The sequence below is a fragment of the Phaseolus vulgaris genome, chromosome 1 (assembly GCF_000499845.2).
Source record: "Phaseolus vulgaris cultivar G19833 chromosome 1, P. vulgaris v2.0, whole genome shotgun sequence".
NCBI classification, from domain to species: Eukaryota; Viridiplantae; Streptophyta; class Magnoliopsida; order Fabales; family Fabaceae; genus Phaseolus; species Phaseolus vulgaris.
This window is the reverse complement of record NC_023759.2, coordinates 42,098,969-42,111,808: the sequence shown is the minus strand read 5'-3', so window position 1 is coordinate 42,111,808 and position 12,840 is coordinate 42,098,969. Positions and strand designations below refer to the sequence as shown.

The following is a 12,840-nucleotide window of genomic DNA, read 5'->3' as shown; positions in this document are numbered from 1 at the left end:
GTCCCGCATAACTCAGGTTTAGAAAATGTAGAAATTTTTTTCTGCACCCCCATATTTTCTTAATGCAGCCTTACATTTCACATTCCGAATTTTTTAATAACATCTTACTACGCAAGTCTCATGAGAATAATATTATGAGACCATTTACCTAATACATCTAAATAAAATAAAAATTAAATTTATTCAAAATTTCTATTTAAAAAATTATTTTTTATTAATTTTTAAAAAAAATATTTCTTATGCGAGCTGGCCTGCAGACCTGCGAACCAATCATTATGCGGAGTGGGCTAGAAAAATCAATCTTCATATTCTATGCGGGACGGACCAACCAGAACCGTAGTTTACTGGCCAAGTGCAGGATGGGTCAACCTGCGTTGTCATTCCTAGATAAGAAGAAGCGTGGATTAAGCTAGCATTAAACCATCCATAACTTTTTTTACCAAAATTTGGCTCATTTCAAAAAAAAAAAAAATTGACAAGTTGTAAATTCAAAAAAAGTAGAAAATTAAACGAAAGTTGGCTTTCACAAAAATATAATGGAAAAAAAATTTGAATATATTGATTATAATTATTAAATATGATCAAGTATTAGGGTTGAATGAGATTTTATAATATTTTTTCATACATATATAATAAGTTCCCTTTTTCATAAGTATTTTTTTTTCTTCATACATACCATATATAATAAGTTCCCTTTTTCATAAGTACAACCCAAGTTAATTTCTTAATCCGGCATTAAAATCGGAACAATGATGCGAAATACTAGAAAAGTACTTAATTAATTTCCAAAACAACTCAACCCATTTTACTGAAACAAAAAATTATCCAAGAGCTGAGAGTTGATTATGCCTTTGGAAGTGTGATCCCAAGATTTTAACGAAATATGTGAGTAACAGTTTTTTTTTCTCTTTTGCAAGTGTACTTTATCAAGTCTGGGACCAAATATCCTTCCAACTGTGTATTGTTCCATTCACAAGAGCTGAGAAGGGCAAAAGTCCTTACTACTCACTCCAAAACATGTTGCTGCCATATCAGTTTTCACATAAAAAGAAAAAGTATGGTTCTACTGTCCATAAAAAATACTATTTATTACACACATAAATATGATAAATATCAGTTGTCCGTCCATAAAAAAATGCAGTCTTTATTGCACAGAAAAAAAATACTATCTTTACGTTACAAATTGAAAAATAAAAATATATTTATTGACAAGTAAGGATAACGAGAAGTATACTAAAAATATATAGACAAATCTGAACATGGGCTTTCATGGAAAGGAACATGTACTGTGTTTCAGTGCAGAGTTATAGGGGAGGTTTTTTTTATGGGAAAAGAGAGAGAGTAGGGATCACACTTCTAATCAATTCTTTATTATATTTTTTACTACATATTTACCTTTTTTTTATGAGTGGGAAGCACCTCAAATACTTCTTTATTTATATATTCTTTCTCTTTAATAAAAAAAATAAATCATCTCAATTTTGATACATATCTAGCAAAAATATAGGCTTTCCACTGCACATATGTAGGCTATGTAGGACACTGATACGATATTGACACAAAATTACGTATAATATCTAAAATGTAGGACACGGGAACACGTATCTATATATTATATAATTATGAATTATATAAACTGACAATAAAGATTTATGTGTACAAGTATGTTTCAGATTATTTTTTCATGACTGGTTCAAAATGATTTGTTTCTTATTTTTATAACCATAATAAAAATTTATACAATAAATTTGAGTTTTTAGAAAATTGATTTATTTTTCTTTTTTAAAATTGTGTTAGAATTGTACTAGAATTGTCATAAATTCAATAAATACTTTTTGAATTGAACACTTCGCAAATACGTTACGAGTGTCTGTATCCGATATGACTATCCGACACCGACACCACACGTCATTTAATCAACTTAATTTTTTTTATACAATATTTGGATGGTGCGAAGTAATAAAATACTGTTGCATCTTCACCACGTAAAGGTGGTGGCTACAAATATGTGCGCAGATATGCATATGTTGCCACTTCAAAAACCCTCCCACCATATTTAACTCTGCTAAAACTGCATGTTCTTAATTCCTTCCTCAATCTCCATATATATCTTGTGTCCCATTCAGGCAAAACAAATTGAAAATGCTTTTGTTTCTGGAAAATAGTTACTAGGTTCTAGCGGTGGCTGCAGTAGGGTTTAAAGTTCTATTTGTTTTGTTATTGGGTCCGGTTGAATGGAGGGTGGGGGTAGTTTCAGGAATGGTAGTTCATCCATTTGCAGGGACAGTGATAAGGATATCTTCTCAAACTCATTGCACAAAGAGGATGATGAAGAGGCTCTCAAATGGGCTGCCATTCAGAAACTTCCCACCGTTTCGCGTATGAGGAAAGCTTTGTTCACTTCACCCGAAGGAGAAGTGAATGAGATTGATGTGCACAAACTTGGGTTGCAAGAAAGAAGAGTTTTACTTGAAAGACTGATCAGAACTGCTGAAGAGGACAATGAGAAGTTTTTGCTCAAGTTAAGGGAACGAATTGATAGGTAAGATTCCCCTTCTCTTTTGTTCTGATTCTAATGAAGTTGTCTTTGATCGAAATGCACTCATGGATGGCTTCTTCTCCTCCTATTTTGCTTCCTTGGATTGGATGATATCAGAGTTGGAATTGATCTTCCGATAATAGAGGTGCGGTTTGAGAACTTGAATGTGGAAGCAGAAGCTAGTGTAGGAACTAGAGCTTTGCCTACCTTCGCTAACTTCATGGTGAATATTGTGGAGGTGAGTATTGGTACCAGCTTTCATATTTAGTAGAACATGCACCTTGACCTTACAGAAGGAGTTCTAACATGTTGAATATTTGGTTTCACTTATTTTCGTTAAAAGGGTATGTTGAACTCTCTTCATATTCTACAAAGTAGAAAACAACATATACATATTCTCCAGGATGTCAGTGGAATAATAAAGCCTGGCAGGTAATGAAAGTGGTGTTCTTTATATATAATAAAGTTGTAATTAACCAGCACCTTCGGAACTAATATAATGTTTCCATTTCCTACTGTTCAGAATGACATTACTTTTGGGCCCTCCAAGTTCTGGAAAAACCACACTATTGTTGGCCTTGGCAGCAAGACTTGATCCAAAGTTAAAGGTTGGGGCATCAAAGAAAATAATTTTTTTTTCGAAAGATATTTCATGTTTTTTCTCTATTTTTTTAATCTTGGATCTCTAGGTGATTTAGTGTGGTTTCTTGATCAGTTTTCTGGAAAGGTGACTTATAATGGTCATGCGATAGATGAGTTTGTACCCCAAAGGACTGCAGCATATGTCAATCAAAATGATCTTCATATTGCAGAGTTGACGGTCAGAGAAACCTTAACCTTCTCAGCAAGAGTCCAAGGAGTTGGAACTCGTTATGGTTAGTCTGCAGCATGAATAATGACTTTTGTTCATGTTCAATGTTCAAAACACATGCTAACATTATACGTGAAATTTAAGTTTTGATTATGTGTATAAATTTTGGCTTTATGCAGATTTGCTTGCAGAATTGTCGAGAAGAGAAAAAGAGGCAAATATCATACCTGATCCAGATATTGATATCTACATGAAGGTAGGGTTGGTATAGATTAAATCCAATCTAGATCCAAAGAGAAATTGCACCATATCCATTTTTAATTTTTCAAATCTATTTTAAATAAATTAAATTTAAATTAAATCCACTTTTTCAATTAGATTAAATTTACTTTGTCAATTAGATTAAATCCATCTCGATCTAAATCTTGACTGACTCACCTCGATATGAACTCGAGCCCACTTGGCTCGACATAGATTTAGGCCCACTCGGCTTGATATGGAACCTAGCTAACTCGGCTCAACAAGGGCCTGGACTGACTCGACTTACGCCCGGACCGACTTCATTGAACTTGGGCCTAGGTCTACTCAACTCGACATGGGACCGGGTCGACTCAACTCGATCTAGGTCCAGATAGACTCGACTTGACACGGGCCTAGGCCCACACAACTTGACATGGGCTGACTCGGCTTGACTTGGCTCGACATGGGTCCAGTGCCAACTTGACCTTGGCCTAGTGACGACTCGACTTGGGGTCAGGCCAACTCGGCTGGACATCAGTAAGGGACGACTCAGCTCAACATGGGCGTGGGCCGACTCTGCTCGACATTGACCTGAGTTGACTCGAATCGACATCAACCCGAGCCGACTCGGCTCGACATCAGCCCGGGTTGACTTTGTTGAACATCGTCCTGGGCTGACTCGGCTCGACATCGGCTCGGACCGACTCGACTCGATATCGGCCCGGGCCGACTCGGCTCTACATTGGCCAAAACCGACTCGGCTCGACATCGGCCTGGGTCCACTCTTGACATGGTCCCGGGCTGACTCAGATCGACATGGACCTGGGCCGACTTTGGTCGACAATGACCCGGGTTGACTCGGATCGACATGGGCCCTGGGCCGACTCAGCTGGATATTGATCGGGGCCGACTTGGCTCGGTATGAGCTCGAATCGACTCGGGTCAATATGAGTTTGAATCAACATAGGTTCGGGCCGACTCGGCTCGACATCGGCCTGAGCCGACTTAGCGCGACATCGGCCTAGACGGACTCGGATCGACATGGTCCCGGACCGACATGGGCCCGAACCTACTCTGCTCGGCTTTGGCCCTCGCCAAGTCCAGTCGACATGTAAGCTGGTACCTCGGCTCGACATGGGCACAGGCCCATTCAGCTCGACATTGGCCGGATTGACTCGACTCGACATAGGTCTGGACCGACTCGGCTCAGCATAGGCTCGTGTCGACTTTGCTCGACATGGGCAGTGCCGACTCGACTTGGGCTCTAGCCCACTCAGCTCGACTTAGGCCCTGGTTGACTCGGTTCAACTTTGGCTTGGGCCGACTCAATTCAACGATCGACTCGACACAACTTTGGCACGGATCAACTCAGCTTGACTTGAGCCCTGACCGACTCAACTCAACATGGACTCGGACCAACTTTGCTCGACTTGGACCCGGATTGACTCGACTCAACCTGGAGCCGGACCAAGTCAAAATCCAACCTAAAATTCATTTTGGATAATCCAAAAATATATACAATTTATACCTAATCCATATCTAATTAAATGGATTGAACTTAAAATCTAAAATTATAGATTTGGATTTGAGATAAATCCATTTAAATGGATTAAAAGTAATATCAATTTAGATAATTATAAATTGGATTTCAGAATTTGGATTTTTTTTCCGCGTTCGTGTAAGGTAACAAAGAGTGCACACTTGTAAGGAATGTGTTTTTCCCATTTGACTTTCATCCCTAAGCCTTTTTTATATTATTGATTCCTGGTAGCAATTCAAGACAAAGACAAAGAAGTATGACAGCTTAGCAATGTTACTATAATACCCCGTTCAATTTTGGATATTCCTCTCTTCTTCAACTTCTTCCTATGAATTGCAAAATTTCTCGTCCAGAAGGGTTCCTTTGAAGAAAACATAAGTGATAAATTAGATATACGAAAAGCAAAACGGTGAATCAGAAGATTCATCTTTTTCCATATAGATATTAACTGGTTGTCCTTTTGACTCTTAATACTCAGGCTGTAGCAACTGAAGGCCAGAAAGCAAATTTGATAACAGATTACATCCTAAGGGTATAAGATCTATTCTTTCTAAAGCCTCTCTAATCATCTTGACTCAGTATAATATTTTCTTTTAATGTTGAATTTCTATTTGCAGATTTTAGGACTAGAGATATGTGCTGATACCGTTGTAGGAAATACAATGTTAAGGGGAATCTCTGGTGGACAAAAGAAACGCCTTACAACAGGTAAAACAAAACCTTTCTCAATGACGAAGTGTACTAAGTTTACAGCACTCAATTAAATGAATGTATATATGTGAGAAATTTAATCATTATAAACTTGTAAATGCAGGAGAGATGCTGGTTGGACCAGCTAAAGCTCTATTCATGGATGAAATATCTACTGGTTTGGATAGCTCAACAACCTTCCAAATTGTGAATTCACTCAAGCAATGTGTTCACATTCTCAAAGGAACAACAGTCATCTCACTCCTGCAGCCAGCGCCCGAGACTTACAATCTTTTTGATGACATTATTCTACTCTCTGATAGTCATATAGTGTACCAGGGTCCCCGCGAATATGTGCTTCAATTTTTCCAATCAATGGGTTTTCAATGTCCTGAGAGGAAAGGTGTGGCAGACTTTTTGCAAGAAGTAAGTGTCCATCTGTATTGTCTCAACGATGTAATCTGTGTGCACCGGTATAAGAGAGTTTTATAAATTTAATTGTGACCATTGATTATTATATGCTATAGGTAACATCAAGGAAAGACCAGGAACAGTACTGCACACACAAAGATCAACCTTATAGATTTGTCACAGCCAAAGAGTTCTCAGAGGCACTCAAGTCATTTCATGTTGGGAGAAGTCTTCGTGAAGAACTTGATAGTGAATTTGACAGGTCTAAGAGTCACCCAGCTGCTTTGACAACCAAAAAGTTTGGAGTGGGGAAATGGGAACTGTTAAAAGCTTGCTTATCAAGAGAATATTTACTTATGAAGCGCAATTCATTTGTTTACATCTTCCGGTGGAGCCAAGTAGGTTTGGGAATTAGAATGGTTCATTTTATTGTCGTGTCATCTAATGCTATTATTGTCTTACTCATTGCTTCTCCCTCCATTTAGCTTGCTGTAATGGCATTTATTGCCATGACCATCTTCCTTCGGACTGAGATGCGCAGAGACTCTGTGACTGATGGCGGGATATATGTCGGTGCATTGTTCTTTGGCCTTGCTGTGATTATGTTCAATGGACTTGCTGAACTTCCCATGGTCGTTTTAAAGCTTCCTGTTTTCTACAAGCAAAGGGATAATCTGTTTTTTCCTTCATGGGCATATGCTCTGCCTGCATGGATCCTAAAAATCCCTATAACTTTTCTAGAAGTTGCTGTGTGGCTATTCCTAACCTACTATGTCATTTGATTTGATCCAAATATTGGAAGGTAAAAACAACTTTGTGTTTACACATACTCAACAACCATGCTCGTTGATCTTTCTAGTCTCATTTTCTACTTGAACCCTTAAAATAAAAAATAACATTCATTTTATGTCTACATAATGCAGATTTTTTAGACAATACCTTGTTCTTTTAGTGGTGAACCAGATGGCTTCCGCATTATTCCGATTTCTTGCAGGAGTTGGGAGGGAATTGAAAGCAGCTTTAGCACTTGGGTCATTTACAGTGACCTTCCTTTTTAGTACGAGTGGTTTTATCCTATCAAAAGGTACCATGGATACAAAATAGACCAATCCCATGCTTTCCATTATGTTCTACACTAACAATGCACTTTTGTCCTCTTTATGGTCCCAGACAACATAAAAAAATGGTGGTTATGGGGCTTCTGGATATCACCTATGATGTACGGACAGAATGCTATGGTAAATAACGAGTTCCTTGCAGAGAGATGGAGGCATGTAAGTTTAAATAGTATATACCTGCATGCCTTCTTTAATTATAAATAATATCATATTTCAACATAATTTTTTACGATAGGTTCTACCAAACTCCACGGAGCCTCTTGGAATCGAAGTTTTGAAATCACGGGGATTCTTCATCCAATCATATTGGTTTTGGATAGGCGTTCTGGTTTTGATTGGATATACATTACTTTTTAACTTTGGCTACATCCTTGCTCTTACGTATTTGAGCAGTGAGGGTCTTCGGCTTAAATATTCAATAAACCATATATCTAAGTAAATCTATCTATTAATTTGATAAAATTGATTTTTCAGCACCCGGGAAGCAACATGCATTTATATCCGAAGAACTTGAAAACAATGAGCAAAATGGTGGTAGTAATAAAGGAATTAATGCGATGAGATACATAAAATATAACTTCACTGATCACTCAATTAAAGGTACTTCTTCTCTTAACGACAGATAACATTAGATTTGTAATATTTTCAATTCACATTACGTCTAATGGATAACGCTGGAACTACTTCATAGTGAGAAATGATGGAGGTATATGTCGAAATACATCTTCTCATACTTTTCCCACTAGCTATAGAGGAATGGTTCTTCCTTTTGAACCACATTCTATCACCTTTGATGAAGTAATATATGCTGTGGACATGCCACAGGTAATGTAGAAACAAAATTAAACCATTTTTGAAAACTCATGCATATAATGTGAATTAAAAATTATCAAATACTTGCAGGAAATGAGGAACCAAGGAGTTGTTGAGAATAAATTGGTTCTTTTGAAGGGTGTCAGTGGATCCTTCAGGCCAGGTGTTCTCACTGCTCTAATGGGTGTCACCGGAGCAGGCAAAACAACTCTGATGGATGTACTTGCTGGTAGAAAAACCGCAGGATATGTTGTAGGGAATATCACAATCTCTGGGTATCAGAAAAAGCAAGAAACATTTGCAAGAATTTCAGGATACTGTGAGCAAAACGACATCCACTCTCCTCATGTTACTGTGTATGAATCCTTGCTTTATTCAGCATGGCTCAGATTGTCCCCAGACATCAATGCTGAAACCAGAAAGGTTGGTATCTAAATTTTATGTCTTTGACAGTCATTCATGCTAATTCATTGTAGTTTAACAAAGGCTGCCAACTAGTTTGAAAACTTGAGGTTGCCATGAAGTAACCATTTCAGTAATTCTGCATTCTTGTCTAATGTGGCTTAGAGTTTGCAAGCAAATTTTCACAGTAATTTGTAACCGCCAAAACCAAAATTAGAATCTATTACCATTCATGATTGGAATTATTAAGTCCTAAATAACAAAGGAAACAAAATTATAAGTGTTTAAACCAAAAAAAATACCTCGATGTTTGACGCTGATTAATGGTTGCAGATGTTCATTGAGGAAGTCATGGAACTTGTGGAACTGAAACCACTAAGGCATGCATTAGTAGGGTTGCCAGGTGTTAATGGTCTCTCAATAGAGCAACGTAAAAGGTTGACAATTGCAGTTGAACTTGTAGCAAATCCTTCCATAATATTCATGGATGAGCCAACTTCTGGGCTAGATGCAAGAGCAGCTGCTATTGTCATGAGAACGGTTAGGAACACGGTAGACACTGGAAGAACAGTTGTTTGTACCATCCATCAGCCTAGCATAGACATATTTGAATCATTTGATGAGGTGAAAAACAAAATCAGTGTACCAAGTTTACTCTGCTTTCCGTAACCAAGTTTCTAACCTTTTGTCACTACAAAATGCAGATTTTTCTAATGAAGCAAGGGGGGCAAGAGATATATGCGGGGCCACTTGGACTTCGTTCTTCCAATTTAATTAGTTACTTTGAGGTGAAAATATGAAAATGAGGAATACTGAACTCATGTTTTGTTTCAAATCAATCTTCATGCAAAAGTTTCACTCATGTCACGCTTTTACTCTGAAGGAAATCCAAGGTATCGATAAGATTAAAGATGGCTATAATCCAGCAACATGGATGTTGGAAGTCACAAGTTCAGCAAAAGAAAAGGATTTGGAGATTGATTTTGCCGAGGTGTATAAAAATTCGGAGTTATACAGGTATTTGCAGTTGTATAGTGTAATAAAACTAGAGACTCGAAAGTAATAGGATAGATAGCACTTAAGGTCTAAAAGGGCAATAATGTTTTGTTTATTATTAGAACTATTTTCAGTTCAGAAGTAGAGTGGTTGTTGATATATGGTCTTTGTCATTTGTCATAGGAGAACTAAAGCACTTGTTAAAGAATTGAGTACTCCATCTCCTGGTTCAAAAGACCTTTATTTTTCTTCACAGTACTCAACTTCCTTCTTCACCCAATGCATGGCTTGCTTATGGAAACAACATTGGTCTTACTGGCGCAATTCTCAATACACTGTTTTAAGATTTCTATTCTCCACTACTGTAGCTGTTTTGCTTGGAAGCATGTTTTGGAACCTTGGCTCCAAAATGTAAGATCAAACAAAAAAACTTTGACATGTGAATCTCATTTGTTTTGTTGTGACTGTTTCATCAAACATGAAACTTTCCCATCAATTATTGCAGTGAAAAGCAACAAGATCTTTTCAATGTCATGGGCTCCATGTATGCTGCTGTTATCCTTCTTAGTATTAAGAATTCTAGTGCTGTGCAGCCAGTAGTTGCTGTTGAGCGGACAGTCTTTTACAGGGAGAGAGCAGCTGGAATGTATTCAGCTTTTCCATATGCTTTTGCCCAGGCAAGCAATTCCACTTTCTAAATATATGTCTTTTATTTGAGTGTTATTTGATCCTAAATCATAATGTTCACAACAATTAATATAGAAAATAAAGGAAAAATAAGTGATCTCAATCACTGATGAAAAACCAACTGTTAATATTATGTATACATGCATAAAAATCATGAATGTGTTGGAAATTTATTCATTAAGTTTTTCGTCAACAACCAGGATTAGTTACTTCAACCTCTAAACTCTAAAGAAAGTAACTCCTTCAGAGGAGTCAAATCCAAAAGTAATTGATACTTTTTTTGTTAGTAATTAAGGTGATTATCACCAGGATTTGAAATTATTACTTCTATTTACCTCTTTTTTTTTTATCAGCAATGAATAAATAAAATTAAAAGAGATACTTCAGAGGTATCCCAACCCATATGCAGACCCAAAACTATTACACCCTCTCATGGATTAAACAGAATTATACACTCAGAAGCTTTTAACAGCTAAACCAAAAGCATTAAAACAGAATAACAGAAGGGTGTTTGAACAACAGAATAACATCAAGAAAACTATTCTACCACCATCCTTCCTTGAATACATAAGGGGAGGCAAAGCCTAATAAGCCACTACAGAAAGAAAGAAACCAGCCACAAGTGGCACCAAACACCCACCAACCCTGCATAAAAAGCCAGAAAAAAAAAACTCAGCTTAAGCTCATTGCCACCAACACACACACGCCTATACTGTACCAAAGCACCACACCATATAACTCGAAAACAGGGGATTTCGCAGCAGTAATGCCTTAGAATAACTCCAGAACAGGAGGTACAAGCCCGATCAATTCCTTCTATTAATTTCTGCATTCCTTCTTTCTAATCTATATTTCTGTTGCAGGTTCTGATTGAGCTCCCGTATGTACTTGGACAAGCTGTAGCCTATAGCATTATAATTTATGCGATGATTGGTTATGAGTGGACTGTGGCTAAATTTTTCTGGTGCCTATTCTTCATGTACTTTACCTTCCTATACTTCACCTACTATGGAATGATGGCAGTGGCATTGACCCCTAACGAACACATCTCCACTATAGTTTCTTCAGGATTTTATGCGGTGTGGAATATCTTCTCAGGATTCATAGTCCCACGGCCAGTAAGTTTAGTCTTTCATATTTAGTGCACTGTAGATTCATGCTCTCTAAGCATAGAAGGTAGCAAATTTAGGATAATATTCCTTTTTGGCATGGTATACCAGCGGATCCCGGTATGGTGGAGGTGGTTCAGTTGGGTAAATCCAATTTCTTGGAGTTTGTATGGATTGCTGGCTTCACAATATGGAGATATAAAGCAAAGCATTGAATCCAGTGATGGGACAACAACAGTGGAAGGCTTTGTGAGAAGTTACTTTGGTTTCAAGCATGATTTTCTTGGAGTGGTTGCAGCTGTGATGGTTGCATTCACAGTTGTTTTTGCATTGGTCTTTGCTATATCAGTGAAAATGTTTAATTTCCAGCGACGTTAGAAAACCATTCAAGTATTTCGTACAGAAATGTTCAACGTAACATTTGTAAGAAAATATCTTCATAGCTCACTACTATTTTTTTTTTATCAACAAAGAATGAAATTAAATTAAGAGGGATAAAAAAGGGTATTCCAACCCTTTTACACAATCCAAACCACATTAAGAGATTACCAAATAAAAGAAAGAATACTGAGAATGAAGAAAATATGTGTTGTTTACTGCATAAACTAAACACCCTGCACCAGCCAGCACCTGCCTCTATTGAGCTGCTATAGAGATGCAATCTGCAGCTTCAATACCACCAAAACACACCGAGAAAATTAGCTACCTCCATCAACTCATTAACTTTCTACAGCGTCTTCAGTTGCTCCATTTTGAAGATTGGCTTCACCCTATAACAACCAAGTAACTCCACAGAAAAGTCAAATGTTAAGGCCTTGAAATCCACCTTCCAGCTTGGCTTAAAAAACCTTCCAGCATGTCTATCTGTAAGCCCACTACATGTTCGCACCATGCCCGTCCCAGCTGCAAAAAATCCATCAATTCCATGTCTGGATCCCCACCACACCACTAATGCTTCCTTACACATGTGAGACCACTAGTTGCACGTGATTGGCTCTTGCCAGGAACACCATCCAGCACCAGTAATCCCCCCTACCAGTGCACCAAGCTGAGCTCCAAGCATAAGCCAAGAATTTCCACCTTTCTTTGATAAAATATCCCCTGCTTCTACCGCACCAAACATCCACTCTCTTTTGCAACTCTCTCCTCTTTAATGGTCTACAGCAGTGTCCAAGCCTAGGCTTCTTACATCATAACAGCTTCAAGACACCGTTAACCTGCCCATCTTACGTCCTCTTGTGTGCTAAACCAAAACTTTACCACAACTACTACTACTTGACCAAAGCTCCATATTCTGATCACCACCAAACCAATCAGGCATCACAGCTGCGTAGATTCTTGAGAGTGTAGCAAACTCATGCATCTGCCTCCAGCCGCTCATATAAACCTCTACCTTCTGTCCATATAACTTCTCTACCTTTCCTTACTTCTCTACTTGAAGTTCAGGCTGAAAACGTAAGCCTGAAGTGACTTCTTCAAGAGCT

The 12,840-nt window shown here is 37.9% G+C and overlaps 1 pseudogene; it reads left to right on the top strand.

Annotated features, from left to right (window-relative positions):
* The first annotated feature begins 1,888 nt into the window (after nt 1–1,888).
* Nucleotides 1,889–11,802, top strand: LOC137814343 (pleiotropic drug resistance protein 1-like; annotated as a pseudogene).
* The last annotated feature ends 1,038 nt before the right edge of the window (nt 11,803–12,840 follow it).